At 51.6% G+C, this 27,415-nt stretch overlaps 2 protein-coding genes across 3 annotated transcripts in view; one reads left to right on the top strand and one right to left on the bottom strand.

Annotated features, from left to right (window-relative positions):
- The window catches only part of LOC139673817 (zinc finger protein 850-like), a 584,874-nt gene that overhangs the window by 205,400 nt on the left and 352,059 nt on the right, over positions 1 to 27,415 (bottom strand). The gene's annotated exons all lie outside the window — the stretch shown is intronic.
- LOC139673815 (zinc finger protein 850-like) overlaps positions 1 to 27,415 on the top strand; it is a 262,338-nt gene that overhangs the window by 122,142 nt on the left and 112,781 nt on the right. The gene's annotated exons all lie outside the window — the stretch shown is intronic.

The following is a 27,415-nucleotide window of genomic DNA, read 5'->3' as shown; positions in this document are numbered from 1 at the left end:
GGGGATCAAACTGGCATGACCAGGGAGCAACTGGAGCCATGCTGAGGACAACTGGCATCATTCTGTGATCACACTGGGAGCAGTCAGGCCCACGCTGGCGGGGCCTGACATCATACTGGGCTCATACTGGGAGTGACAAGGAGCATGCTGGGGGATACTGGGACCCTGTTGGGTGCAACTGGGAGAAACTGGGAGCAAATGGCATCATGTTGGAGGTGACTGGGATCATACTGCAGGTGACTGGGAGCATGCTGGTGGCAACCGGGATATACTGGGAGTGAGTGGAACCATACTGGGGGTAAAAGGGAGTAACTGGAAGCATGTAGGGGGAACTGGTTTAATAATGGGAGCAACTGGATGCACACTGGAGTCATACTGGGATCATACTGAGAGTATCTGAGAGTGTCGGATTATACTGGCAATGACTGGAAAAAACCTGGAAGTACACTTGGAGCTCATGGCATGATACTGGGCTGATACTGGAAGGAAGTGGAACCATGTTGAAGGCAACTGGGATAACACTAGGAGGAGCTGGGTCCAAGCTGGAGGACACAAGGGGCAGCAGGAGGCCTTGTGGGACCACCTTCTACTGCCTGGAGTGGCTCTGGGGGGCCCTCAGCTCCTCGGGGCTCTTCCTGTAGCCACAGAACTTGCAGGGACCCTCCTCCAGGTGGGTTCTCCACATGTTCCAGGAGCTTTAGGTTCCTCCTGGCACAGACTGGGGCCAATTGGGATCATCCTGGCATCATACAGGAGCATGCCACGGGCAATTAGGACCCTCCTGGGGTTAACCTGAAGAATCTGGGAGCAAATGACATCATGCTAGAAGTGACTGGGAGCATGATGGTGGTAACTGGGATACACTGGGGATGAATGGAATCATAGAATCATAGAATGGATTGGGTTGGAAAAGACCTCCAAGATCATCAAGTCCAACCCTTGGGCCAACTCTAGTCCATTTACCAGATCATGGCACTCAGCGCCACGTCCAATCTGTGTTTAAAAATCTCTAGGAATGGTGAATCCACCCCCTCTCTGGGCAGCCCATTCTAATGCCTGAGCACTCTCTTTGGAAAGAATTTTTTTCTGCTCTCCAACTTAAATTTCCCCTGGCAAAGCTTAAGCCCGTGCCCCCTTGTCCTATTGCTGAGTGCCTGGGAGAAGAGACCAACCCCCACCTGGCTATAACTTCCCTTCAGGCAGTTCCAGACAGTGATGAGGTCACCTCTGAGCCTCCTCTTCTCCAGGCTAAACAACCCCAGCTCCCTCAGCCTCTCCCCATAGGGCTTGTGCTCCAGTCGCTTCTCCAGCCTTGTTGCTCTTCTCTGGACTCACTCTAGCACCTCAATATCCTTTCTGAATCATAGAGGAGGTAAAAGGAAGCAACTGAAAGTATGTGGGGGGCAACTGAGTTAATACTGGGAGCACACTGGGAGTGACTGGCACCATACTGGGGCCAATTTGGACCATGTTGTGGGCAAGCGACATCCAGTAGGAGCCACTGGGCTCATACTGGGAGTGACTGAGGCACATGATGGGCAGAAGGGTGAGGGCAACCCCCCTTCCACTGCTCTGCATTCCCAAAATCCTTGTTGCCGGTTCCTGCTCCGGCCCTGAACACCAGAACTGCTTTGGGATCCCTTTCCCTGGGGACACCTCCCTGCCCTCTGGAAATCAGCACTTTGGAGCCCCATCTCACTGCTTTCTCCTTCTCTTCCCTATTATTATCATGATCCCCCTGCACCTCCTTTTCCAGGGCTCTGGGACACCCCTGTGTGGTCGTTACCTGTTTTCCAGCCCCACACCCCCCTTTCTTTGACTCCAGGATCCTCCTGCACCCCCTTCCAGCTCAACTTGCCTCTCCCAGCCCCTGCATCCCCCTTTTCTTTGGCTCCAGGGACCACCAGGCCGCCATTCCCAGCCATCCCAGCTCACCTCACACCCACATTCCCCTTCTTTGGCTCCAGGACCCCCCTGCCCCCACTTTCCCACTCATCTGTTACACACCAATAACTGAGAAATGTAATAAATATTATTCCCCCACTGTTCCCCTGTCATAAACATCCTATCAAAGAATTTTCTGGCAGCAGTTTGACAGAAAGCCACAATCCTCTTACAAACAAACACCTGCCAAAGCCTTTCACCAAGCTTCCTGCAAGTCATGGCAGCAAATTCAGCCAAACCTCTTGCCTGCTGAGAACTCACAGAAGCATCCTCTTGTTGTAATAACTGAGCTAAAACTATATCCTGCTTCTGTGAAATTTGCAAGCTATGTGTAAAAAACAATGTCGGAACTGTCTTGGACTCCATAAAAACTCCAGAAGAACCAGAAGAACACCTTGGAATTTCAGTGCATAGGGAGCGTGGAGAATGGAGAGAGAGAACCACAGCCAACCACCTCTCCCACCTCCCCCTGCCTCATCCATCTCACCTTCTTACCCTCCTCCTTCCCCACCCAAGCTGCTTGCCTGCCTGCCCCTGCAGACTAAGGAGAAAGCTGAGCTCTGCCTTGCTCCCTACGTCAGTTCTGCTCCTGCTGACCCAGCCCTGGCCCTGTTCAGCCTGGGGTGGCTGCGCCGCTGCTGCCCGTGAGCGACAGCTCCGCGGAGCCTGAGAGCTCTGCAGAGAGTGAGGAGCAGCCCTGCTGCACAAGGGAGAGCAGCACAGACTGAGCATCACATCTGCACTGCAAGAGCTGCATTCCACACCTCTGCCTACAGGAACAGACACAAAATCGCTTATCCCACACACACACTAAGATGACGGAAAAATACTTTGTTTGGGTGGTAAACTCTTTTTTTTTTTTGGTTCTCAAAAGTATTCTTATTGTTTTCCTAGATGTTCTTATTTCCCTCTCCTGAATTTCTTAGCAATTCCTTAATAATAAAAAATCAGGCTTTTGAATTAACAGAGAACTTAGTTTAATTTTGTTGGGGAAAATATTTTGAACCTAACTTCTTTCAGTGATATTTAAGCAGTTTGTAACACCATCCTGCCTCTCCCAGACTCCACACTCCCTTTTCCTTTACCCTGGCACCCCCTGGACTTCCCTTTTCTGGGCACAGAGACCCCCTGCACCCCCAAACCACCTCTCCCCACCCCTAAACCTCCCTGTCCTTCAGCTTGGCACCTTCCTGATCCCAATTTCCAGAACTGGGACGCTCATGCACCCCCTTATCCTGCACACCCTTTCCTGGCCATCCCACCACTTCTAGCCCCCACACCCCCCTTTTCCTTGACTCTGGGACTCCCAGGACCCCCACTCCTGCATTTCCCAGACACCAGGCACCTCTTTTCTGAACAATGGGGGACATCTTGAACACCTTTCCTGGCCATTCTGGGTCTCTGTAACCCATGATCCCCTTTCCCCAACATCAGGGAACCCTGGACCACCCTTTTCTAAGCAGAGGGTCTGCCTGGACCCCTCAACCCACTTATTCAAGCCCCTGCACCCCCCTTTCCTTGGCACTGGGACGCCCTGGAATATTTTTTTTCCAGTACTGTCTTCCCCCTGCACCCCCGAAATTCAACCCAAAAACCACAAACATTGAGCCCCCCAAGAAACCCTGCCAGGAGTTCCCCCTCACTGGTCTCCCCACTTTGGGGTTTAGGGTGTCACCCCTCTCCGGGCTGCCAACGAAGGGCCTGACCGAGGCACACCAACCCCCCAAAGGGGGGTCCCCGCATCCCCCCGCCCACCAAGGGGCTCTGCTGGGAACCGACACCGGCACCCACAAAAACACCACCCGGGGACCCCCAATAGCCCCCAGGGGGCATTGGCGGCTCAGCTTTGGGGTCCCTCAAGCCCCAACCATCCCCCCGAACACAACCCAAACCCCCAGAGCCCCCCCAGGCTATTCGGGGCTCGGCTCGGGGGTCCCGCAGCACTTTGTCGGGGCCCTTTGCCGTCCCTGTGTGCAGCTCCGGCCCCGCCCCGCGGCAGCCCCAGCGCGGGCTCCAAGGAGCGGCACATCCTGGTGCCCTTGGGGGCTTTGGCCGGGCCTGTCCCGGCTCTCGTGTTCCATGGCACAGCCCGCACGGCCCTTGGGGGGGGCACTGTGCAGTTTGGGGGTCCCAGCCCCCCTTTCTACTCTCCCCCTTTCCCCCCCTGTTTTCCCGCTCACCCGAAAGTTCCTGGCGCGCAGTCGGAGCGGTGGAAAGGAAGAGGAAGAGGAGGAGCGTGGGTGTCCCCTCCCCTTGTCCCGGGGGTGTTCCTGGGTTGGCAGCGCCCACTCCATTGGAAGGCGGTACCGGCGGGGCGGCCGGAGTGGGTTTGGGAGCGGGTGTGGGCGGCGGTGTGAGAGAGAACAGGTCTACCCGCCCGCCGCCGCTACCAGGTCTACCCGTGGACGCCCAGGCTCCGGAAAGCAGCGGCTGAAGCGCAAAGTCCGGCGGAGACAGCAGGTCTACCGGCTGAGCTTAGAGAACAGATCTACCCGCCGCAGTGAAACAGGTCTACCCTCTGGACTGAGGTAGTGATCAGGTCAACCCGCCAGACCAAAAAGGCTTCCCGTCGGACTGGAAAAGTGAACAAGTCAACCCGCCGGACTAGGAGAGAGACCAGATCTACCTGCCCCACTGAGCGAACAGTACTAGCCATGCTTAGAACAGGTCTACCTGTCGGGCTGAGAGAACAGACATCCCCGCTGGAATGTTCAAGCAAACAATGCCCTGTTTGCACATGTATCGGTCTGGCTTCAACACCTAATTAACATCCTGATGGTGAGGCAACCACTGGACTCAAATGACTGTCAGTCAATCCCTTTATACTATAAAAGTCCAGACTCCTTTCACAGAGGCAGGTTCTTCCAAGGTAACCCCTCCTGGGGGGTGTGTGTAGAGATTCCTCCCTTGGGTGGGGACCCCAGCTAATGTCACTCCTGGAGGCTGAGAGCAGAGATCTCCCCAGCAGCCTTGGGCTGTCTGAGCTACATCAATTGCTAATTAATAATTATTTCCTTTTTGGTAGCTTTAGTAGAATTGCTTCAAGAATTGCTTGAGGACTGTGCACTGTCCTCTCTTATACCATAGTTAATGAAGTTTTAGCATTTCTATTGCCTAGTAAATAATCTTGATTAACGTCTTTGATCTCATATTTGTAATAATAAGTAATTCCTTTGTTATAAAATTTATCTAAGCTTTCCACTCCCCACTGCCCCAGCATGCCCGCCCACTCCCCACCCTGCAGCAGCCCCAGCACCCCACAGCAGGTTGGGAGCTCAGGGAGCCAACCCTGAATCCCATTTTCTAAGTCCCCTCTGCCCAAAGACCCTCATGGGACTGTCCACCCTACCAGCCCACCCCTCCTTTTCCACCCTCCTGCTTATTCCCCCCTTTCCCATCATCTCCTCAATCCCCAAGTCACCCCCAAGATCAGTTTGGGGGTCACAGCTCACACTTTCCCTCTTCTCCCATCCCTTACACATCATCCCCCCAATGCCCAGCCACCTCCTGATCAGTTTTGGGGGGGTCCCACCCTCTCCTTTTCCCTGCTCTTCTCACCTCTCCAACTTCTTTCCCATCATGGGTGGCAATGCTGTGAGGAGTCAGCTGGGCCTCAGCATCTCCAGGGGGCCGTGGCTGGGAAGGGGCTGCCAGGTCACATCTGTCACCTCCCTGACAGGCAGCAGCAGCCTTGGGCACCCAGAGGCAGCTGAGCCACCTGTGCACACACCCTGAGAGCTGCCCCAGCTGAGAGTCCCTCTCAGGGGCCCTGAGGAGCTCTGGGCTCTGGAAACACAAACCTGCTGGAGTTTCAGAAGGAAAAGAGGCTAGTCTTGCCCTGGGGACACAATGACCCAGAGATGAGGGCAGGGACCTGAACAGCTCTGGAGTGACCCCGAGGAGAAGGGCCTGGGCTCTGTGAGGGATGCCCTGTGGCACAGGGGTTCAGGATCAAAGTTAATAAGGACAACAGGAAATGGAGCTGCCTTGAAGGGAATGTGGCCAACCAGAAGAGGGAGCTGTCACTCCTCTGGACTCAGCCCTGGTGTCACCACATCTGCACTGGTCTGTCTGGGTGTGGGGCTCCTCATTCTGGAGGAATGAGAGAGAACTTGACATGGTCCAGAGGGGATCTACCAGAGCAGAGCCTTTTTTGGTAGTGAAAAAGTAGGAAATATCCACAAAGCAAAACTTGGAATGCTCACAGTAGGGGTAAGGAAATAGAAATATAACTGAAAGGGAGCCTTGAGATGCAAGAGGTTACTCAGAGGATGTCATTAACATCCCATGGCTTTGTGTTCCCGGGAACAGCCAGAGATGGTGCAGAGACATCAGTGAGGGCACAGAAATGCTGCTGGGAGGGCTGGTGGCAAAGCAGGATGGGTGTGTGCAGCCTGCAAGGCCAGAGGAGCAGCAGGGACAGGGCAGGACAGGCTGCAGGACAGATGGCCAAGGGCTCCGGCAGGGCTGGAAGGCACAAAGGCACCCAGGCTTTTGTCCCCTGGGCTCTGGCAGGTGCCTCTGACACTGAGGTCACCAGAAGGAACTTTCTTTACAGGTTCTGGACTTTGTTTCTCCCTCAGCCCTCCCTGAGGATGCTGGGAGGGATTGAACAGTTTTTGGACATTTGCTCTTCCCCGTCCCATCCCACTGCCCCACAAACAGCCCTGAGCCACCTGTGAGGGACAGGACCTGCTGTCCCAGGGCCTGGGGCTCAGGCCTTGGCCTTTGTGCTTCCTCCAACCAGCCCAGGGTTTTCTCAGCATTGCAGGTGCCTGCACAGAGCCTTTGTCTCCCTGCAATCAGGGCCTCCAAGGATCTTCTCTAAGGAGTCCCTGGGGAGGCTTTGTCAGTGCCTGCCCTCAGTGGGGCCCATTGATGCTTCAAGGGACTTGGAGGTTGGCTTCTGACTTCTTCAGCTTTTTTTAAAATTTTGTCTTACTACTTGAGGATCATGGACTCATCTCCAAATACACAGTGGGGCTTATTAAAACAGAGAAAAACAATTTCTTTCTCTGTCTGTAATTGTCTTCAAGTCTTCAAGACTTGTACTAATTGGAGTTGTTTTGTAGTTTTGCTAAGGAGGAAATTTCAAAGTGGACTGCACAAGAAATATTTTTTTTAGTGAAAGGGAATGATTTATACAGAGACTTGAGCTGCAAGAGGGTCAGGGTGCAAAGGATTTGGACACAAAAAACTTAAAACTCATTAGTAGCACTTTATACTTGACAAATCTAACAGTTATCAAGTGAATCAACACCATTTGCTACAATTTTAACAGTGACTCAATTATAGATTCACCACAACAACATTCACACCACACTCAATTCACACACACACAGGCAGAGATGTGTGGACACATCAATATCTGTGTGTGTAAAGGTGCCCATCCACAATTCTCCTGGTTGTCAGTGAAACACTCCCATCCCATCCCTTTGTGTTTCCCAAGAGACAAGGGGGGCACCTGGAGGGGTGTGTTTGTTGAGGGGGGATCAGAATTGTCCTGGGCATCAGCGACGCTCTTTGGAGTGTTGCAAACTTGAGGGTTCCCGAGCTCCGAGAGGCTCCCACAGGTGCCCGTTGAGAGGGAGGTGCTGGGGAGCTCCAGGGGCCTCCCTCAGGACCTCTGTTTGTGGGGTCACAGGGTGACTGGCTTTAGTTCTCTGCTGAATTTCCATCCTCATGTCAGTAATTACTGGAGTTTCCAAAATGTTTGGGAATTGTTCCACTTGTGCTACATACGATTCATGTAGGGAATGTTCCAAGGCTTTCAGAGAGTGGGTCATTATCCTGTGATCCCCACCGGTTATGGTCAGGATTGTCCCCACCTCTATCATCCAGGAGCATCTGGCACAGTTAAGGGACACTTCACCACACACCTGGAAAAGTCAAGACGTACTTTTAGAAGGAATGGGGGGGAAATTTCCTGACTCAGGTAACAGGAGGCCTTTCCAGGGGGGATGTGTTACTGGATCTTTGGTCAGCAAGGCAAGTGGTGACCAGTGGTGTCCTGGGCTACCTCCAAAGCAGCCTGGGCAGCAGGGGAGGGGGATTCTGCCCTCTCAGGTGAGACCCCACCTGCAGTGCTGCCTCCAGCTTTGGACTCCCAGCACAGCAAGGACATGGAGCTGTTGGAGCGAGTCCAGAGGAGGCACCAAGATGATCAGAGGGATGGAGCAGTTGTGCCATGAGAGATGGCTGAGAGAGCTGGGATTGTTTGGCTGGGAGAAGGGAACCTTTGGGGTGGCCTAAGTGTGGCCTTCCAGTACCTTAAAGAACAAAAAGGAAGATGGAGAGAGATTATTTACCAGGGCCTGGAGTGACAGGAAAAAGGGGAATGACTGAATTAGAAGGTTTAGATGAGGTATTAGGAAGAATATTTTCCCTCTGAGGGTGCTGGCACAGGTTTCCCAGAGAAGCTGTGGATGCCCCATCCCTGGAGTGTTCAAGGCCAGGCTGGGCAAAGCTCTTGGGCAACCCAGTCTAGTGCAAGGTGCCCCTGTTCATGTCATGGAGGTTGGATCTAGATGATCTTTGAAGGTCCTTGAAACTCAGGACACTCTATGATTCTGAGTTACTTCAGGCAACTGTGAAAGAGCCCAACATCTTGACCCAATTGGGGAAAAGGTAGTTTTCAAAAAGTGGAAATTAAAGACAGTAATCCAAAGACCCATCAGGTCCAGCCCCATAGAAAATGATATTTCTTATGCTGTGGGTGCAGAAGGCAGTAGGTGTTGGGTTGTGCCTCAGAACACTCAAGCAGATCTAATCAATGCAGCCACGAGCCAAGGCAAACACTGAGCAGAGTGAGGGGCAGTGAGTGGGGGCCTGACATGCAGAAGGAGCAGGTTGCTGGGGGAGGAACTGCCTTTCCTGTGCCAGGACCAGGGCACATCCCACTGCAGGAAAAGCCCCAGGCCAGCCCCAGCACATTGAAGACCACGGACACAACTCAGAGTGAATTGGTGGCACCTCTGCCAGGGAGAGCCTGAAACCCCAAATGCATCTTGGCAGCAGCAGGTCCTGCCAGTCCATGGCCAGGAGCCCTCCCTTGCCAGCCCAGCCTGGTGGGCAGCACTGCAGAGCTGCTGGTTAAGGGTGTTCTTTCTTGCTGGGCTCTGCAAAGCCACTTCTGCTACAGGAGCCTCATGGGGAAGAAATTGGGCCCCAGCAACTTGGAGACAAGATATTAATCAAAACCTGCTCTTGCTGTTGCCAAACCCCTCTGAAATGATTGGGGTAATAAAATCCCCTAAAACTGCATGTTTGGTGTTAGAAAGGAAGGCATCACTTTATTCCCATTCTCTGTGTGTGTGTCCAACAGAAATCCTTTCACACAGACACCAATGCATCACTTCTTCACATATTTATAAATTTTAGCAAACAAAGAAATCAATGTTCATTGGTTCTAAATGACATAATTTTATTGAAGTAATTTTGAATTAACATTGAATTAATTTTTATCTTCTATTGGTTATGGACTTCTCCCTCTCTATGCTAATTAGTCCATATTTTTAGTCTTTTTCTCCTGGTTGGTACTTTCCATCACATCTACTAAGTCCTTCTTACTCATCTTCTTTATCTACTGGTTTCTGCAAATGTCCTTGTGGTCCATAAATTCTGCATTCCAGATGTCCAACATCAACAGTACATCTTTCTATCCCAGGCTTTGTTCATCAAAGCATATCAAGGTTCACTTAACAAAACTTAGAGAATTAGTACTTTTCCCAAGCTGTGTTCTCACAGTGGTAGGTTAAATTCTGCTGAGTGCTGGCTGAAAGAGATTTAAGGCCCAACACACAACTTGTCTTTAATTCAAGCAGTTCATTAAAAGGCTAATTAAAACCGTTATGATATTAGAAAAATTTATATCATTTCCTACAATCTAAGCACAGACCTCAGGGTGGCAGAGGAGACTCAGGCCAAGGAGATATGGCAGGAATGTGATGGTTGTGAGGTCACTTCCACTGCAGCAGCCTGGGTGGCCCTCAGGAGACATTCTGGCCAGGGAGCATTGTGAGGTCATCCAGCACATCAGGGAACCCACACAACAGAAATTCCATCCTTGGGGAGCTGAAAGAGTGGGGCAGGTGGGAGAGCCCCCCAGGTTCTGATTCTGGGGGCAGCTCTGTCACACAACCCCACCAATCCTTGCAGGCAGGAAGGCAGGCTGGGCTCGTGGCCACCCTGCTCTGCACTGGCTCTGAAACTGGGGAAAAATCTTATCCTCATCTCCAGGCTGAACATTCCCTGTTTCCCCCAACACCCCTTGTCTTTCAGCCTCTTCACATGCCAGCTCAGCCAAACCTTCCTTTCCTTAAAAAACAAAGTCCCCACATCTAATTTTTTTCTTTGCAGACTGTCCTTGCTGTGACCTCCTGGCTGTGGCTTCATGGCCCCTGTAACAGCCAGCCCTGGCCCTGCACTGACCCAGCTCTGCTGCCCCACAGATGCTGCATCAGGAAGGGAAGGTCCATGGGGAAGGGAAATGCACAGGGACTCATCCTGGAAGGGACCTCAGGAGGTTTCTGGGCCAAACCAAAGCACAGTGAGTGGGGAAATGGACACAAGGCTGGGCTGTTTGTGTGCTCTGTCATGTCAGGAGAAGATGTGGAGCTGCAGAGACACCCAGACAATGTGGATCCCTCAAGAGATGATCTCAGACAGTGGCTCCCAGGCCTCTGTCAGTCACTGGTTACTCTGGTTTGATGTTCCCTGGTGGTTACACCCACCCACACCCACCAGTGTTCTGTGCACACACAGCAGTCTCACCAGTGTTTGGGCCCCCAAAGAACATAAGACCTGATGATTTGTGGCTTCCACTCCAGTGGCAGGCACTTGGATCTCCCTCCATACCCAGAGCACAGAGATCTCTTGTTCCAGGAAATTCCTGGCAATGGAGGGATTAGGAAAATGGAACAGCCAGTGGAGTCAGTTGCAGGGCATGGCCAGGGAAAGGCACTGACCAGTCACCTCTTTAAACATGTTCAGCTTCTTTCATCCATTTTTTGCTCTATTTTCTCATGCCTGTTCCTCCACAAATCACTTTGGTCATTTCCTGGACATCCCATGGCAAGTCTTGTACAGTCCCTAAATGGACTTTCTGACTGCCCATCCTGAGTCTCAGGACCTGACTGAGAAAACCCCCAACCTCAGCTGCAATGTCATCCTGGGTGGCTGTCACTGATCACTTGGGGAGACTTTGGAAATCTCAATTAGTTCCTTTGTAACTTTTGAGTTTTGAAAGGCTCCTCCAACGTCATTGAAATTCATGTCCCTAAAAGGACTGTTTTTCCATTTTCATAAAGTGTTGGGAATTAGGTCACATTAAAATGCCAACATGGTGCATGTCAGTGTATGCAACCCTGTGGAGAAGGAGTTGGGGATATAAGAATAAAAGACTAATAAACTGTTTGGATTGGAAGAGACCTAAACCAGACACTAGTCCAAGGACCTTTGCATTAGCCACGGACACCTTCCACAAGTTCAGGCTGTACAAAATTCTCAAACTTGGACAGAGCAAGGGATGGAGTTTTCAGTTACTTAATAAGCTGGCCCAGGTTCCTGCCATCCTCAGCACAAAATATTTCTTCCTGACATCCAATGGAAATCTCCCCTCATTCAGTTCCAGTTCCTGTGCCTTGTTCTGCCAATACAACCCTTGGCAGAAAGTGTCACTGTGTCTCTCCTGCACTAAGAGCACAACATTTTCATGGCTAAACATCTTGGAGAGGGACCAGAAACATCCCATGGAGGGGTTTGGAGGCCTCAAGCACAAGTCCTGGACCCAGTGCTGTGGAGACTGAGGAAAGAACAGGAGACGTTTGAGAGGGCTGAAGGGCAGTTAAAGGGCAAATGGGGAGGTCCAGACTGCACACAAGGAGAAAGGAATTTCCCCCCAAGGGCAGTGCTGTGGTGCAACACATCCCCCTGAAGGAGTCTGGATCAGCCCAAGGCTTTGTGTGCCAAGGCAGAGCCAGGGAGGAGGGAGAGATGTCAGTGCAGGAAGGGGCCAGCGAGGTGGGGCAGCCGGGGGATGCCGACAGACTGCAGGGAAAGGGGCAGGACATGGACACCGTAGGACAGCCTGGGCTGGAGAGGAGACAGGGATGTGCAGAAGCTGAAAGGCCCCAAGAGAGCCAAGTTGTGCAGGCCTTTGGCCATGGCTGCTGTGTGTGCCCCTGATGGCATGAGGAGACAAGTGAGCCTTGCAGCCCTGGGGCCTCATTGCCTCCTTGTCCCTGCTCAGCAGCCTGGGAGGTGCCACCCCATCCTCCTGTCCCTGCTATTCCACATCCCACATCCCGGTTCCCAAGGAAGAGCCCTGAGGAATGAGGGAGGGACAGGATCTCCCTTCCCAGGGCCTGGGTGTCATGGCTGTGACCTTTGGGTTAGTGAAATGCTTCTTACTTTCCTCAGTATCAGAGTGACCTTTCTTTCCTAGTCCATATTTGTCATCATTGTCTCTTTGTTTTCTAACTGGAATCTGGGGACACTTTCTCAGTTATGTCCCTCAGAGGGACTCATTAACAACAAAAGAAACTTTAAAGTTTGATTCTCACTTTGGTTTCTCATGAGGTTCCTGCACCTTTCCTCAGGGTCTGATGTTCAGGGACTCAGCACCAATCCCCCCAGAGGGCCATTAAATGCCCTGGGCTGTTGCTGTGCTGCTGAGCTGGGCCGGGCTCCTGGCACACAGGGAGCTCCTGGCAAGCGGGCAGCGCTGCAGAGAGACAGCTCTGCCCAGGAGCAGCTCCTGTGCACAGCCCAGCAGGGCTCAGGGCACTGCCTGCACACACCGAGGGCAGAAAAGCAGGGCAGAGAGAGGTTACACACAGTCTGGGGTGTGAGGAAAGTTGAGAGGAAGATCCACAGAAGAGGAATCTTTCCAGGCTTTCAGAAGGTAAGTCTGCATGAAGGGCAATGTATGTGCAGTTTGTGGGAAGATCTCCCAACGCTGGCACATCCCACAGCCTGGGGGGTCTCTAATGTGGGATATCACAGTTTCTCTGGTGCTGAAGATGAGGACGGGCTGCAAAGCAGGGACTCTCTGCTGCACCATCCCAGGGACATCCCAGCAGGGTTCCCTCCTCCTAGGGATGGCTGTAGGGTTTGAACCCCGGCTGTTCCACCAAGGCTGTCCCAAACTGTCCTGCAGAGCAGGGCCCTGCACCCCAGGGTGCTGTGCCAGGGCAGGAGCTCTGCCACCTGCCAGGGGCAGCTCTCAGCTGGTCTGGGGAGATCTTTCAGTGCTGGGAGAGAGGCTGTGGATGGAAAGAGCAAACCCTGGCAGGTCAGGGCAGGGCACAGCAGGTTTATTCAGCCATCAAGTGAGAGTTTCATAGGTGAGTACTTCTAACAGAACCAGAGCACTCAGGGATATTTTCCAGGGGATACTTCAAGGGGAAGGTGAAAGGAGGGATTTCTATCAGGCTCTCAAGCCACATGCCTGGTGGTTTGAGTTGCAGAGGGAACACTGAGGAGCTGAACAGGAGCTGAGAACAACTACCTGGCATTGTTGGTGTCTGGGAGGTGGCACTGCTGGATCAGGGTGACAATGCCCTGAGTGACCACCTGGTTCTCCCCTGGATTCTCCCAGCTGGACCCTCAGTGTGCATTTCCTTTTTCCTCAACTTGCTCATGTTGCTGGGGTTGTTTCCTCCTTCTCTCAGTCAGGTTCACTGGGAATGGGAGTTCAAGCTACAGAGTCAATCACTGATCCTGTGATCCCCTCAGTCAGGTGGGTCCCTGGGAATGAGACATTCCAATTTTCCTCTGACCTCTGGGGCTGTCAGTAGTGAATTCTGTGTGCCTGGAGAATGAGGTGTGTTTCCCAGAATCAAACCCCATTGTCAGGACACTTGGCTCTTCTCTGAGATGTCCTTCCAATCTGGGAGCTGCCCTCAAGAATGCAAATCACCTTCATAGCACAATTGTGTTATCTGAAATCCCCAGTGCAGAGGGGCAGAGATGCTGTGCCCATCCCAGGAAATGCTGTTGGGTTGGTGAGATGAGCCACGTGTGTCCTTGAGACCTCGAGCCAGGCTGAGACATTGAGTGGTCTGTGATGGATCTCTCTGCTCTCAACAGTGTCTGGTGGCATTTCAGACAAAACTGGGAGTGTGATCACTCTCTGTCTGAGGAAGGTCCAAGTCCAGGGCAGCTGGAAGAAGGCAGAGGGACAGAGCAACTCCCCTCTCTCTGCACTAAGCCACAGACATGGTCCTGTTTGGGAAGCCCTGCTCTGCTCTTTCTCAGGGCAGCACAAATGCTGAGGGGTTCTGCCATCCAGGAAAACTCCACAGGGAAGATGAGGGGAGTCAGAAACAAAACACCCAAACCTCTGAAACTGTCTTCTGGAATCCTGAAATCTTCTCAAAACTGGTTGTGCAGATGCCCATGAGAACTTTTGCTTTAGGAGCAGTTTCATCTGACACAGCTGAACACCAGGATGGGCCCTGCCCCCACCATGGCCATGACCCCCCGGGAGCAGAGCAGGGCTGACCCTCACAGCCAGTGGGCAGAGGGGCTGCTCCTCATGGGAAATGTAGTGAGCACCAAGCAGGGCTCCAGCCATGGATATGAAGCAGTTTCCCGAAAACGGAAAAGTGGGGAGTGTGAGCAGAAGGGAAAGGCGTATTGGGATATGGCTGTGATTATTCTCAGAAATATCTCATCTGATTTGTCACTGTTATTTCCTCCTTGGACAGTGCCCCACCTCCAGAAGCAGCAAATGCCCAACAGCAGCTCCATCAGCCAGTTCCTCCTCCTGCCATTGGCAGACACGTGGCAGCTGCAGCTCCTGCACTTGTGTCTCTTCCTGGGCATCAACCTGGCTGCCCTCCTGGGCAACGGCCTCATCATCAGCGCCGTAGCCTGCGACCACCACCTGCACACCCCCATGCACTTCTTCCTGCTCAACCTGTCCCTCACAGACCTGGGCACCATCTGCACCATTGTCCCCAAAGCCATGCACAACTCCCTCTGGGACACCACAACCATCTCCTTCGTGGGATGTGCTGCACAGGTGTTCTTCCTTATTTTATTCATTGGAACAGAGATTTCCCTCCTCACCATCATGTGCTACGACCGCTACGTTGCCATCTGCAAACCCCTGCACTACGGGACCCTCCTGGGCAGCAGAGCTTGTGCCCACATGGCAGCAGCTGCCTGGGCCACTGCTTTTCTCAATGCTCTGCTGCACACAGCCAATACATTTTCCCTGCCCCTGTGCCAGGGCAATACCCTGAGCCAGTTCTTTTGTGAAATCCCTCAGATCCTCAAGCTCTCCTGCTCAGACTCCAAACTCAGGGAAATTGGGCTCCTTCTGGTTACTACCTTTTTAGTGTTTGGTTGTTTTGCTTTCATAGTTTTCTCCTATGTGCAGATTTTCAGAGCTGTGCTGAGGATCCCCTCTGAGCAGGGACGGCACAAAGCCTTTTCCATGTGCCTCCCTCACCTGGCCGTGGTCTCCCTGTTTCTCAGCACTGATGTGTTTGCCCACCTGAAGTCTCCCTCCATGTCCTCTCCAGCTCTGGATGTGGTGGTGTCAGTTCTGTACTTGGTAGTGCCTCCCACACTGAACCCCCTCATCTACAGCCTGAGGAACCAGGAGCTCAAGGATGCTGTGAGGAAAATGATGACTTGATGCTCTCCAGAAGCATAAAACTGTTGTTTCTGATGATGTCTGCATAGCATTCGGACTGGAACTCGTTACAGCCCCATCCTGTTTTCTCAGTATTTTGGTGGGGGTCATGTGATAAGTTTGTGCACAAATAAATTTTTTAATTAACCTCCATTATAATCTAGTATGTTTCTTTGGAGTTTGACCCAGAGACTGTCTAAATGAGGATTTGTTCCACTTGAGCAGTTACACAAAATAAAGGACAGTGCAGTGACTTGTTTGATCCTTCTTCTTAGGCATTCAGAAAGGACAGCTCACTGCAGGACAGTGCATGTTTACAGAGAGGAGGGGACTGTTCAGAGCTGCCCTTTCTGCTTCCACACTCTCCTAAGCCCTTGTGTTGGTCCAAGGCCTTGGTCCTCTGCCAGCTTGGTCACATCCTGCTGTATGTCCATCCTGGGCTCACAGCCAGGGACAAGCCTTGGACACTGCTGGGACACAGCTGGGCTGCACAACAGCAGCTCCATCAGGAAAGGGGTTCTCCTGAGGGCAGGGCAGGAAGGCTTTGGGTTTCCTCCAAAGTTGCTCTTAAGAACATACCTAAGGAAGAGACATTCAAGAGGCAACTTGTCCTGCTTTGTCTGCCCATGGCTCAGTGTGATGAGATCAGGTTCCCAGTGTGACTTTCAAAGGACTTAGTTCTGGTTCAGGTTTTACTTGTTGGTGGCCAGAGACCATGCAGATGAGATTAACCTTCCTGGGGCTCAACAGCTTGTGACAGGGCTGACGGCAGGAAAGTGATTTGCTTAAGACACTTTGGCGCTGCCAGGAGAACACGAGACCTGCAGCAACAGTGTGAGCAGGAGCTGACAGTGAATAGAGCCCAATGAGAACAGGCCTGTCCAGCTCGGAGTCACCCAGAGATAATATTCTACATCTGAGTGTGAATTGAAAAAAAGAGCCCTGCAACCCCAGGGAATACAGCAGGTTGAGGGAAAGGAGTCTTGGGATTCATTTTACTTTCCATAAGCATTCATGGTCTGGATCCAGTGCAGCCCCCAGACCCATCTCCCAGCACTGGAAGAAGGCAGGGCCCCTCTGAGCACCCTCCATGACCACACAAGAGCTTGTGTGGCAGGGGGTCAGTGGCAGGGACCACCATCAGCTGGCTCTGCCTCCCAGCCTGACCAGCACAGACCAGCAGAGCCCCCCCATGGCCCTGGGCACCAGAGCCCCCGTGCCCTGCAGAGCAGCATCCCCAGCTCGGGGGCTGTGGGGAGCACGGGGAGGGGCTGCAGGAATGGCTGGTCAGGCCAGCACAGACGTGTTTCCCTGGGGAAAGGCTCTGTGGGGAGATGGGATGTGCCAGGAGAAGAGCAGGACAGGCTGTGTGTGTAGAGGAGCCATGGAAAGAGGCTGTCCTGTCCCTGGGGCTGTAGGTGATGCCTGAGGAGCCCCAGCACTGATTCTCTCCTGCAGTCCTGGGGAGTGGGGCTGGCCCTGGGGCTGCAGGAGATGCCTGAGATGATGGTCTCCTGAACATTCCAGACACAGAGTCACTGTCCCTGACCTCCATTGCCTCCATTTCTTGCTGCAGGGCCAGACATGATTGTGCTGCTCTGTGGGGCTGGGGATGGGGCAAGTGGATTGGTGGGACCAGGGAGGGGCTGGACTGGGCCATGCCAGGGAGAGGGAAACCCCAGTGTTGAGCTGAAGTGTGTGAGTGTGCAGGGTGGGGGCTCTGCAGGGCTGAGGTGCCTCCAGCCCCGGGCAGTGGCAGCAGGAGCCCAGGGAGACACTGCACCTGCTGCCAGGAACTGTCTGTGTGTGTGCAAGGGAAGGACTCGTGTCTCCGAACAGCCCTGGGAGTGTGAGCAGGGCATGAGCCCAGCTCAGGTGTGGGCACCTGTCAGAGCCCTGACATTTCTGGATGTGACTGCAGGAACAACCTCCCTGTCCCAGGGACATTCATCTCACCAGCCTTGAGCATGCCCATTGCAAATGTCCATGTCTCCTCCATCCCTCTCCTCTGCCTTTATGTCTCTTTCTTCCCACACCAGGAAACAGCCTTGGGGAATCTCCCCTGTGCAGTCAGAGAGGCTCTGTGAGCAGGAGTGACAGTGTTCTCCAGAAGGTGCATTTGTCCCCTTTGACATGGTCCAGAGCTCAGGACTGTGAAAACATTCCCAGGCACACACAGCTTGGAGAGTTTTTGGAAGGCAAACTGGGAGAGGAAGAAGAGAAGAGGCAAAATTAGGGATATGAAACCATCCCAGAGAAGTTCAGTACCTCCTCTGAGCAATGTTTCTGCATTCAAAACACTGGTAGGAAATGTACTCTGATAAATAGCTGCACAAATATTTTCACATAAACAGAGAGTGAATCAGATTAATAGAACAAGTGTGTGGTGTTGTCAGTAAAAAGAAAATTATGAAAAAATCTTGAAATTAAAAATAAACAGCACATCATAGTGATAGGCAAGGAAGTCTTCAACAATTACCAGGATTTCTTGTATGCAGAGGTTTTAACTACCTCCTAAAACCCACACTCCTGGCTTCAGGCCATGACTTCCCAGAGCAGTCACAGAGTTGGCCACTGCCCCAGAGATGCCCCAGGGCAACTCAAGGACCCAAGTGTGAAAAGTCCCCCAGAGTGTCTGTGAGCCCATCTGGAACAGGAGCTGCTGGTCAGGAAGGACCAGCTGGGGAGGGGCAGGGAATCCCCCCCTGCAGCACTGCTGGCCAGGCTGAGGAGGGTCCTCTCCAGCACAGCAGAACATCCTGTCCCCTTGGGGGCTGGGCTGTCAGGTGTGTTCCCAGAACTGACTGGCCAAGCTGGGCAGGCAGATGCTCAGGGGTCATGAAGGGTGTCACAAAGCTGAGCCCATCAAGCTGAAGGATTTGGGGAGGTCAGGAGGAACTGGGACAAAAGGGATGGGATATTTGGGGGAGGGAAGGGGGCTTGGCCAACAGAGAGGAAAGATTTTGGTGAGGTATAACCAAGTTCAGGTAACGCTGAGGGTGTTGAAACACTGACTGTGCAAACACTCCTGATGGACCTTTACCTATAATTTGTGTACCATTGCAACTTCTGTGAGGATAACTTGATACTCTTCATTTCACCCCCAGCAATCTTCTCTCAGGAACCAAAGGGACTCTGGGACACTGTGGAAAGCCTTGGAACCGAGGGGCCATTCTGACACTTGGGAACCTCATGGAATCAAAGTTCCATTGTGACCCTGCAGGACCTCAAGGAAACAGAAGCCCACTGTGACCCTGTGGAGCCTCATGGAATCCAGGGATCATTGGGACACTATAGGGCCTCATGGAGTGCAAGGAACCCTGGGACACTGCAGAAATTCATGGAATCAAGGGGGCATTATGACACCGCAGGGTCTCATGGATTCAAAGGAATCCTGGAACATTCTGGAATCTGATGAAATCATTTTTCAATTGTAACATTGCAGAAACCCAGGGGCAGTTTTGACTTTTAAGGGCCTCATGGAAACAAAAGGGACCCTGAGACACTGGAAACTCATGAGAAAAAGAGGCCACTGGGACACTGCAGGGCCTGAAGGAACCAAAGGTATCCTGGGACACTGCAGAGATCACGGAAACAAAGGATTCATTGTGACTTGTAGGGCCTCATGGAACAAAAGGAGTCTTGAGACAGCTTTTAACTTCATAGAATCAAGGGGTCATTGTCACACTGTGGAACCTCAGGGAACCAGGATGTCACCTGGACACTGCAGGGCCTCACAGAACTAAAGCAATCCTGGGACAGCACCGAACACTGTGGAAATATTTTGGGTCTGGCTGAGCTGGAGCTCATTTCCCCACAGCAGCCCTCCCAGTGCTGTGCTTTGTGTTGGGAGCTGGAAAGGTGCTGAGAACACACCAATGTTTTGGCTACTGCTGAGCAGGGCTGGCACAGCCCCAGTACTGCAACATTTCTTCCCCAACTGAGGGCAAGATACTGGGAGGGGACACAGCCAGGCCAGCTGAGCCAGACTGACCAGAGGGATATTCCAGACCATGGGATGTCAGCTCGGATATAAAAGCTGAGGAAAGGAGAAGGAAGGGGTGACATTCATTGTTTACAATATTTGCCCGCTGAGCAGCTGCTCCGTGTGCTGAAGCCTGGCTTGCTGGGACATGGCCAGACATCACTGATGATGGGGAGTAGAAAACAAACCTGGTTATTTTTTGCCCAGAATCCCAGGCAAGGGTGATGCAGCAGTTCAGGAGCACTTGCAATGAACTGTCCAAGACCACTGAGATGGATCTCACTGGGCCAGTGGAGTTTGTTCCTGAAGTCACTCACAGAAATGTCGAGGTCCAGCAAGACATCCACCTCTGAACTGGGATTGTGGGATTCTCATGCACCCAGGGGTGATCAGAGAGTCTTTCCCTTTTACACCCATGGGGAGATCATTGCAGGAGTCACAGTCTCCCCCTGGGCTCTCACTGCCACTGCTGGGGACTGGAAGCACCTCAGCCCTGTGGGGTGTCACCTGCTCTGCCCCTCTCTGAGATGCCCCATGGCCTGAGGGATGGGCACAGGGGGAGCTCTGTGCTCAGAAGCACATCCCAGTGCTGCATCCTGGGGGTTTTCCAGGGGATGTGGGGCCCAGAGTGAAGTGACCTCGAGACACTGTGTGTCCCACAGCCCTTCCCAGCACCTCCAGGATTAGCTGATGGTCTTTGTGTTCTCTTGGGTTCATCTCCCCCACATACACACTGTGCATGCTGAAGTCTTCTCTGTACAATTGCAGCATGGCCTTGGGAGCTGCTCATTTGGTGTCCTCATGGAGGGACAAACAACCTGTCAGTGGTGGGTGAGAGGCCAGTGCTGGGAATGGTGTTTGCAGGGAGTGATCTGTGACAATTGCCCTGGGGCCCCTTGCCCAGGGTGTCCAGGAAACAAAGACAAAGCCCAGACCCTGCTCTGCTGGTCCTTCAGGTGTGTCCCTGGAGGCCTGGCTGTGGAAGGGACACTGCTGTGCCCTCTCCTGCTCTCACACACTTTGGCTCTTCACTGTGCTTGTCTGCAACAGGGCAGTTTCCTGGGGCTTCACAGCCTAGGAGAAGACACCAGTTCCTTACAGCCCCAGGGCTTGTCACCTCCTCATCCACTCCATAGAGCTGTGGAGGTGTCCTACTGCTCTCCTGCCCTCCCCATTCCACACCCCACATCACTCTGCTCCAGGAGCATCCTGTGAGGAACCAGAGATGGGTGGCAGGGCTTGGCTGTCCTGCTTGGCAAAGTCCATCAGGCACTTTCACAGCCACATTCCACAGTCCCTTTTCCACCTGTAACCAGTAACTCTGAGCTGCTGCTTCACCAGCCCCAGGGAGGGTCTTTTTCTCTGCTCATTCCCTCCAGGGTCTCTTTTCAGTCATGACCTCAGTGGGACTTGCTGACACTCTCAGGATCTTGAAGGTTTGATGATGAATTTTGCTTTTTTAGAGGGTTTTTTTCAGTTTTCAAATTTTCAGTTCGGGAATTCAATGCCAGAGTGCTCATTAACATTCAAAACATCCCAACAAGACAAGCCTCTGGGAATAATTTAATATCAAGTCTTCAATTCTTCTGTGGTTAATTAGACAGATTTCAGAAGTGTATTCAAAGTGAGTGTATTACATTAACAAAATGCATGAAGAAAGACTTCTTTTTGTCCTGTTTACCTTTTTCCTCTTTATACACTGGTAGCAACAATCCCTAATTGATATTGTTCCCAAGCACCAGGGATGGTCTCCTTGTCTGCTTGTTCCCTCCATGGTCTCTCCTCAGTGATGGCATCTTGAAGAAGACAAGCCCCTGGGAATAATTTGCTTTTAAATTTTCAAATCTTTTGTGGTCAGTTACAGAGATCTCAGAAATGCATTCAAAGTCAATATCTTATATTAAAATAAAGAGAAAAGATGCATTTTTGTGGCCTGTTTATTTTTTCCTGTTTATACATTAATGTCAGCAATCCCCAAATTACTTTGATCATGAGTACCAATTAATGCAGTCTAAATAAGTATGAAAATCAAGACCCTTTATGTCTTACATTTAATCAAACATTATCCCTAATCCCTGCCCCACCATTTCCCTCATCACACCCCTGGCACTCAAAGTAGCCTTGTGCAATCTGAGCTTCCTCCACTAAAAGCTGGACCTGCAGGTTTCAGCTCCTTGGCACCAACTCCCACGTGCTGTACTTGGAGAAAGAGCTGCAGGAGACACAGAGGGATGTTCATTTACTTCAGAAAAAAAAAAAAGAAAAGAAAACCAAAACAAAGGAATGCACAAACAAACCAAAACCCACAACTCCTTCCTTAGCTGTACATTAAGCCCATGTTGCTTCCACAATAGGTAGTCTTAGACAAAAGGCAAAAATGTTCTTTGTCAAGTACAGTTCACAAGATATTCCCAAACACTTCCTGTCCCAATTCTGTCCATATTTGCTCTTCGCACACAGGTCACACACTGCAATCAGAATTTCCCTTGATCCAGAGAGGGAGGAAAAGAGAGAAAGAGAATGAAATTCTGCATTCTGCTGAGTTAAATCTGCATCAATCCCAATATTCTGGGGTTACAAGAAATTTATCAGACACTCTCTGCAGCATCTGTTCAGTGGGGGAAAATCTGTCTGGATGGCCAAGCCCAAGGACTGGTGGGGAATGGAATTACATCCAGGATTTTTCCCAGGGATCAGTATTGGGGTCAGCTCAGTTAAACATCTTTATCAATGATCTGGATGAGGAGATCAAGTGCGCCTTCAGTCAGTTTGCAGATGACAACAGGCTGGGTGGGATTGCTGATCTGCTGGAGGGCAGGAAGGCTCTGCAGAGGGGTCCGGGCAAGCTGGATCGATGGGCTGCGGTCAGGTGGATGAGGTTCAACAAGGCCGAGTGCTGGGTCCTGCCCTGGGGTCACAACTACCCCAAATCCTTGGTCATGCCCTGCAACTGATCCCCACATCCTGTCCTGTGTCCTTAATCCCTCCATTTCAAGGAACTTTTTGGAACAAGGAAGCTTTATACTCTGGGTATGGAGTGAGATCCAAGTGTCACTGGAGTAGGAACTCATCAGGTTTGTGCTCTTTAGGGGATGAGGAACTGGTGACACTCAGAGGCAGAGAAAGTTTCCCTGCATTGCCCACAGTACAAATTAAAGAGGATACAATTTCTAAACTCCACAGCTCTTTGTGCAGCTTTCCTCAGCCACAGCAATCAGGATAAGCCACATCCTTGCTGTGCTGGTCCCACAGCCCAGGGTGCTCCTGGCCTCCCTTGCTGCCAGGGCACACGACTGCCTCCTGCCCAACTCCTGCCCACCCACAGCTGCCTTACAGGGCTGCTCCCAGCCAGGCAGCTCCCAGCCTGTGCCATGGCCAGGGCAGTGCCCTGCAGGGGCACACACTGCCATGTGTCCCTCTGCCATTGCAGGAGGTTCCTGCCAAGACGGGCTCTCCTCCTCCCTGAAGCTTTCCCTGAGCACAGAGGCCTGAGAGACCTTTCCAGTCAAGACTCAGGCAGAGAAGCCATGGAGTCCCTCAGCCCCACAGCAGTGTCTGCTGGAATTAAATCCCCCTCCCCATCCCACAGCAGCCCTGCATTTCCCTCCTTCAGCCTTGGTCTCCAGCACAGCCACTGAGGCTCTTTTGGCTCTTGACTTTTCCTGCATCCAGCAACTCCAGGGGAGCTTTGCCTTCCCCACAGTCCCACATGCACACACAGGGCATGCCCAGGAATTCCTTGTCTCTGCCTGGCCTTGCTGTCACCCCCTGGTAGAGATTCCATGGCCCCTTTGTGCCCCACTGCCCCACAGCTGGTCCCACAGCCCCCTGTGCAGCTCCAGCTCAGGTCAGGAGCATCCATGGTGGGCAATGGCCCCTCTGATGGAATGCCCAGGGTAGTCCCTGGGCTTGGTCACCCCATGCCTGTCCTATTCCACATCTCTCCCAGCCCCTGGGGATGCTCTGTCACCTGTGGGGCCTCACAGACAGCCCTGCTCAGGCTCTGCCAGTCTCTGGGCCAGGAGAGGGGCTGGGCAGGGCTGGCCATTGCTCAGGGACAGCCCCTGAGCCAGCAGGAGGGGGGAGGTGGGCACAGCAAAACCCACCCATAACCCTGGGCTGAGCAGCCAGGGCTGGAAATGACTGGAGAGAGATAGTGGGGGTGACAAGTGTCCTGGGCCACCTTCCTGGTGTGTTCCTTCCACCAAGAGCACAGACCTGCCCGGAGCCACAGTAACAGTGAAGGGTCAGAGAGCCACTCCCGGGAACTGGGAAATCCCACTTGGTGCATCCACTCCTGGGTGAGCTCTCCATCTTTGCTGTGAAAAGACCCCAACTTTTATATATTAAACGAACAAGCTTATATCACTTATTTAGTGTGGAAAATATCTGTCTTTCTTCTCTCCTTGTTTTTCACCCAAAGCCTGGCCAAGGCTTCAGAGGAAAATCAGGGAGTCAGTTTGGACCATCTGCTGTCAATCGAGCCTAGCCATCTCTGCCATGGCCTTGACCTGTCTCTAAATACAGAAAGACAGATCTATTCATATCTCATCAAAGAACAGATCCTAATCTTCCCTAATAAGTGAATACCAATGTATCTCACTAACAAGCACAGATGTTTACACAGCTGTAGCCTTATATATTTCACTGAGGATATACAGGCTTTGGCTAATAAGCAGACACAAAGCTAAATATAACATCAGGTTGGAATGTTCATCTCAAGATCACCTCTGGCTCAGGGCCTGTTGTTCAGGCCTCAGCACTTCAGAGACACAGGGATGGTTTTCTCTCCCAGGTCCATTCCAGCCCAGTCCAGCTCCCTCCAAGCTCTCCCACCTGCCCTGGGCTCTCTCCAGCACCAAGGGCCTCTCCCAGCATAGCCCAGGCCTTGTGGAGCACAAGGGACCAGTGTCACACTGTGGAACCTCATGTAATTGTGACTCTGCAGAGTCCCATGGAATCAAGGGATCATTGTGACTCCTCAGAGCCTGATGGAAAAAAAGGGACATTGTGACACTGCAGAACTTCATGGAATCCAAGGATCAATGTGAAATCACATGGATTTAGGGGACCATTATAACAGTGCAGGGCCCTGTGGAGCACAAGGGACCAGTGTGACACTGTGGAACCTCATGGAATGAATGGCCCTGTGTGACACTGCAGAGTCTTACTGATCCAAAGAGATCATTGTCAGTCTGCAGAACCTCATCAAATGAAGGGATCATCATGACCCTTCATGGCCTCAGAGAACCAAAGGAATCCTGGGACACTCTGGAAGCTCACAGGATAAAAGGAACCTTGGGACTGTGTGGAACCTCACGGGGTGATGGTGGAAATAGAAGACTTAGACAGAGTTTACTGGAGAAGCTGCCTCATTGAGCTGTGAGGGGCAGAAAGGACCCCTTGTTTTCTAAATTCCTTCTCAGAGAGGAGCCTGGATGTGACTGGATCCGATCTTAGCCTCAGATTTACTCTGCAGTGTAAATTACAGAGGTGTGATTGAATCACTTTTTCCCACAGGTTTTAACAATGGCAAATCAGATATACTTATGTAAAATGAATTATTTATTATGACAAATGAGCAGACAAAAGAACAGACAAGTGACAAGATGAAAGATCTTAATCATTAAGAATCATAGAATTGTTAAGGTTGGAAGAGACCTCTAAGATGATGGAGTCCAATCATTAACCTCACACTGGCATCTTCCCCACTGAACCGTGTCCCCAAGTGTCACAGTTCAATGTTTTTTGAACACTTCCAGAGATGGTGACTGTAGGACACCAGGTTTGAGCTATGAGCTCATCCAAGGGGTTTTAGTTTAAAAAATATACAAGGTACCAAAAATATTCTCCCTCCAGGTATTTTAAAAGGTCCTTTAGTTCTTAAATTATCTTGAGAGGGACCACATGGGAGAAAATCTACACCTTTTCTCAGGATGTCAAATAACACACTTTTACTGGCAAATTTTAGAAAATGAGGGAGCTTGGCAAAAGTTTAAAGGGCAGCATTCAACCAGAACAGAGCATCCCACAGAGCACTGACTGAGCACATGCTGAGCCATACAAGTCAGCAAAATCCAACCCATTTGGTTTTATGTTACCCTAAAAATGAAGACGGGAGATTTAAGAGAAGGTGATTAAAGAAAGAGAGAGAGAAAAAGACAGAATTAGATCTACCACCTACAGTCCCATGCAAGTCCAGCTTCCACCTGTCCAGGTGGGATGGTCTGACCATGCAATGGCCACACAGTGTTCATTTTATTTGTTCTGCTCCCTGTGGCCACCCCAACTCACACCCCCAGCAGGGACTTCTGGCCCAGTGGCCACTGTGGGGCTCTGGGGAGGGTGAGGGACAGTGCTCCTGGTGTGCCATAGGCGGTGTGGGGCTGGATTAGGAGTTCCAGAGGGTGTGGTGTGGGCCAGTGCTATGGGTCAGTGCTGTGGGGCAGTGCTTTGGGGCAGTGCTGTGGGCCACTGCTATGGGGCAGTGCTATGGGGCAGTGCTATGGGGCAGGGCTATGGGGCAGGGCTATGGGGCAGTACTCCCAGACTGTTTTTCCCTGACAGCTGCTCCAGGGCTGCCCAAGTAAGATACAAGGGGCTGGGTATGGAACAGGGCACTACCTCAGTTTTGGGATTTGGACGTTTCCCTTTAACCCCACAAACACACTTGAGTTGGTCCGAGCTAATAATAAATATAATAATCCATAATTAATATATTGATCCAGTGTTTTGATTCCATGAGGCTCCATAGTTTCACAATTCTTTCATGATTACTTCTGGATTCAAAGTGTCTCAGGATTCCTTTGAATCCATGAGGGCTTGGAGTGTCACAATGGCCCTTTAGATTCCATGAGATTCCACAGTGTCACAATAGACCATTTATATTATGTGGTTCCAGAGTGTCACAATGGTCCCTTTGGCTCCATAAGGCCCTGCAGTGTCACAAAGGCTGTTTGATTCCAGGGGTCACTGCAGTGTCCAAGGGTTCCTTTGGTTCCATAAGGCCCTGTAGTTTCACAATGATCCCTTGAGTCCATGAGGTTCTGCAGTGTCACAAAGGCATCTGTGATTCCATGGGGCTCCACAGTGTCTCTAAGGCCTTTTGGTTCCATGACATTCCACAATGTCACAATTGCCTGATGATTCCATGAGGTGCCATATTTCCAATGATTCCTTTGATTCCATGATGCCCTGGAGTGTCATAGTGCATTCCATGAAGTTTTGCAGAATCCCATGGTCCCTTTGGTTCCTGAGGGAAGATTACTGAGGGTGAAATTAGGGGATTCCAGTTCTATTCACATCCCAAAAGAAGTTGTAGTGATACAGAAATTCCAGGCTAAAATGCAGCTGCTGCTCCCTGGATGGGACGTGGGGGCAGCTCCATGAGGATTCCTCACACAAGAGTCAACACCTGCCCAGGGGATGGAACGGAGGGTGGGGGGAGTGGAGACTCCTCAGGGGGCTCTGTGGGAATCCCTGCAGGGAGGGGAACTCGAGGGGTCTTTGCAGCTGATAAACGGCACAGCCCCTGCCAGCCCAGGGACAGAGGAGGAGATGTCCTGCTGCTGAGCCAATAGCTGTGGGGAAATCTCTGTCCTCAGGTGAACTTGGTTCATTAAAGCCTAATTGTAATATTAACACACACATCCAACCCCGAGTTACGCCCCTCCAAGGTACAACCAACAACCACTGGGCATTTTTTTGCTTCTGTCCCTAACAGCAAAGTGAGACAATTTCATGCAAGCCATAAACAAAGGTCTTTGTGTCTAAAATCACTCATGCTCCACCTAAACATAAAGAAATAGTATAAAAGTAACTCGAGAATGGAAGAAAAGAAA

The sequence above is a fragment of the Pithys albifrons genome, chromosome 7, assembly GCF_047495875.1.
Source record: "Pithys albifrons albifrons isolate INPA30051 chromosome 7, PitAlb_v1, whole genome shotgun sequence".
NCBI classification, from domain to species: Eukaryota; Metazoa; Chordata; class Aves; order Passeriformes; family Thamnophilidae; genus Pithys; species Pithys albifrons.
This window is presented reverse-complemented; position numbering and strand designations above follow the sequence as displayed.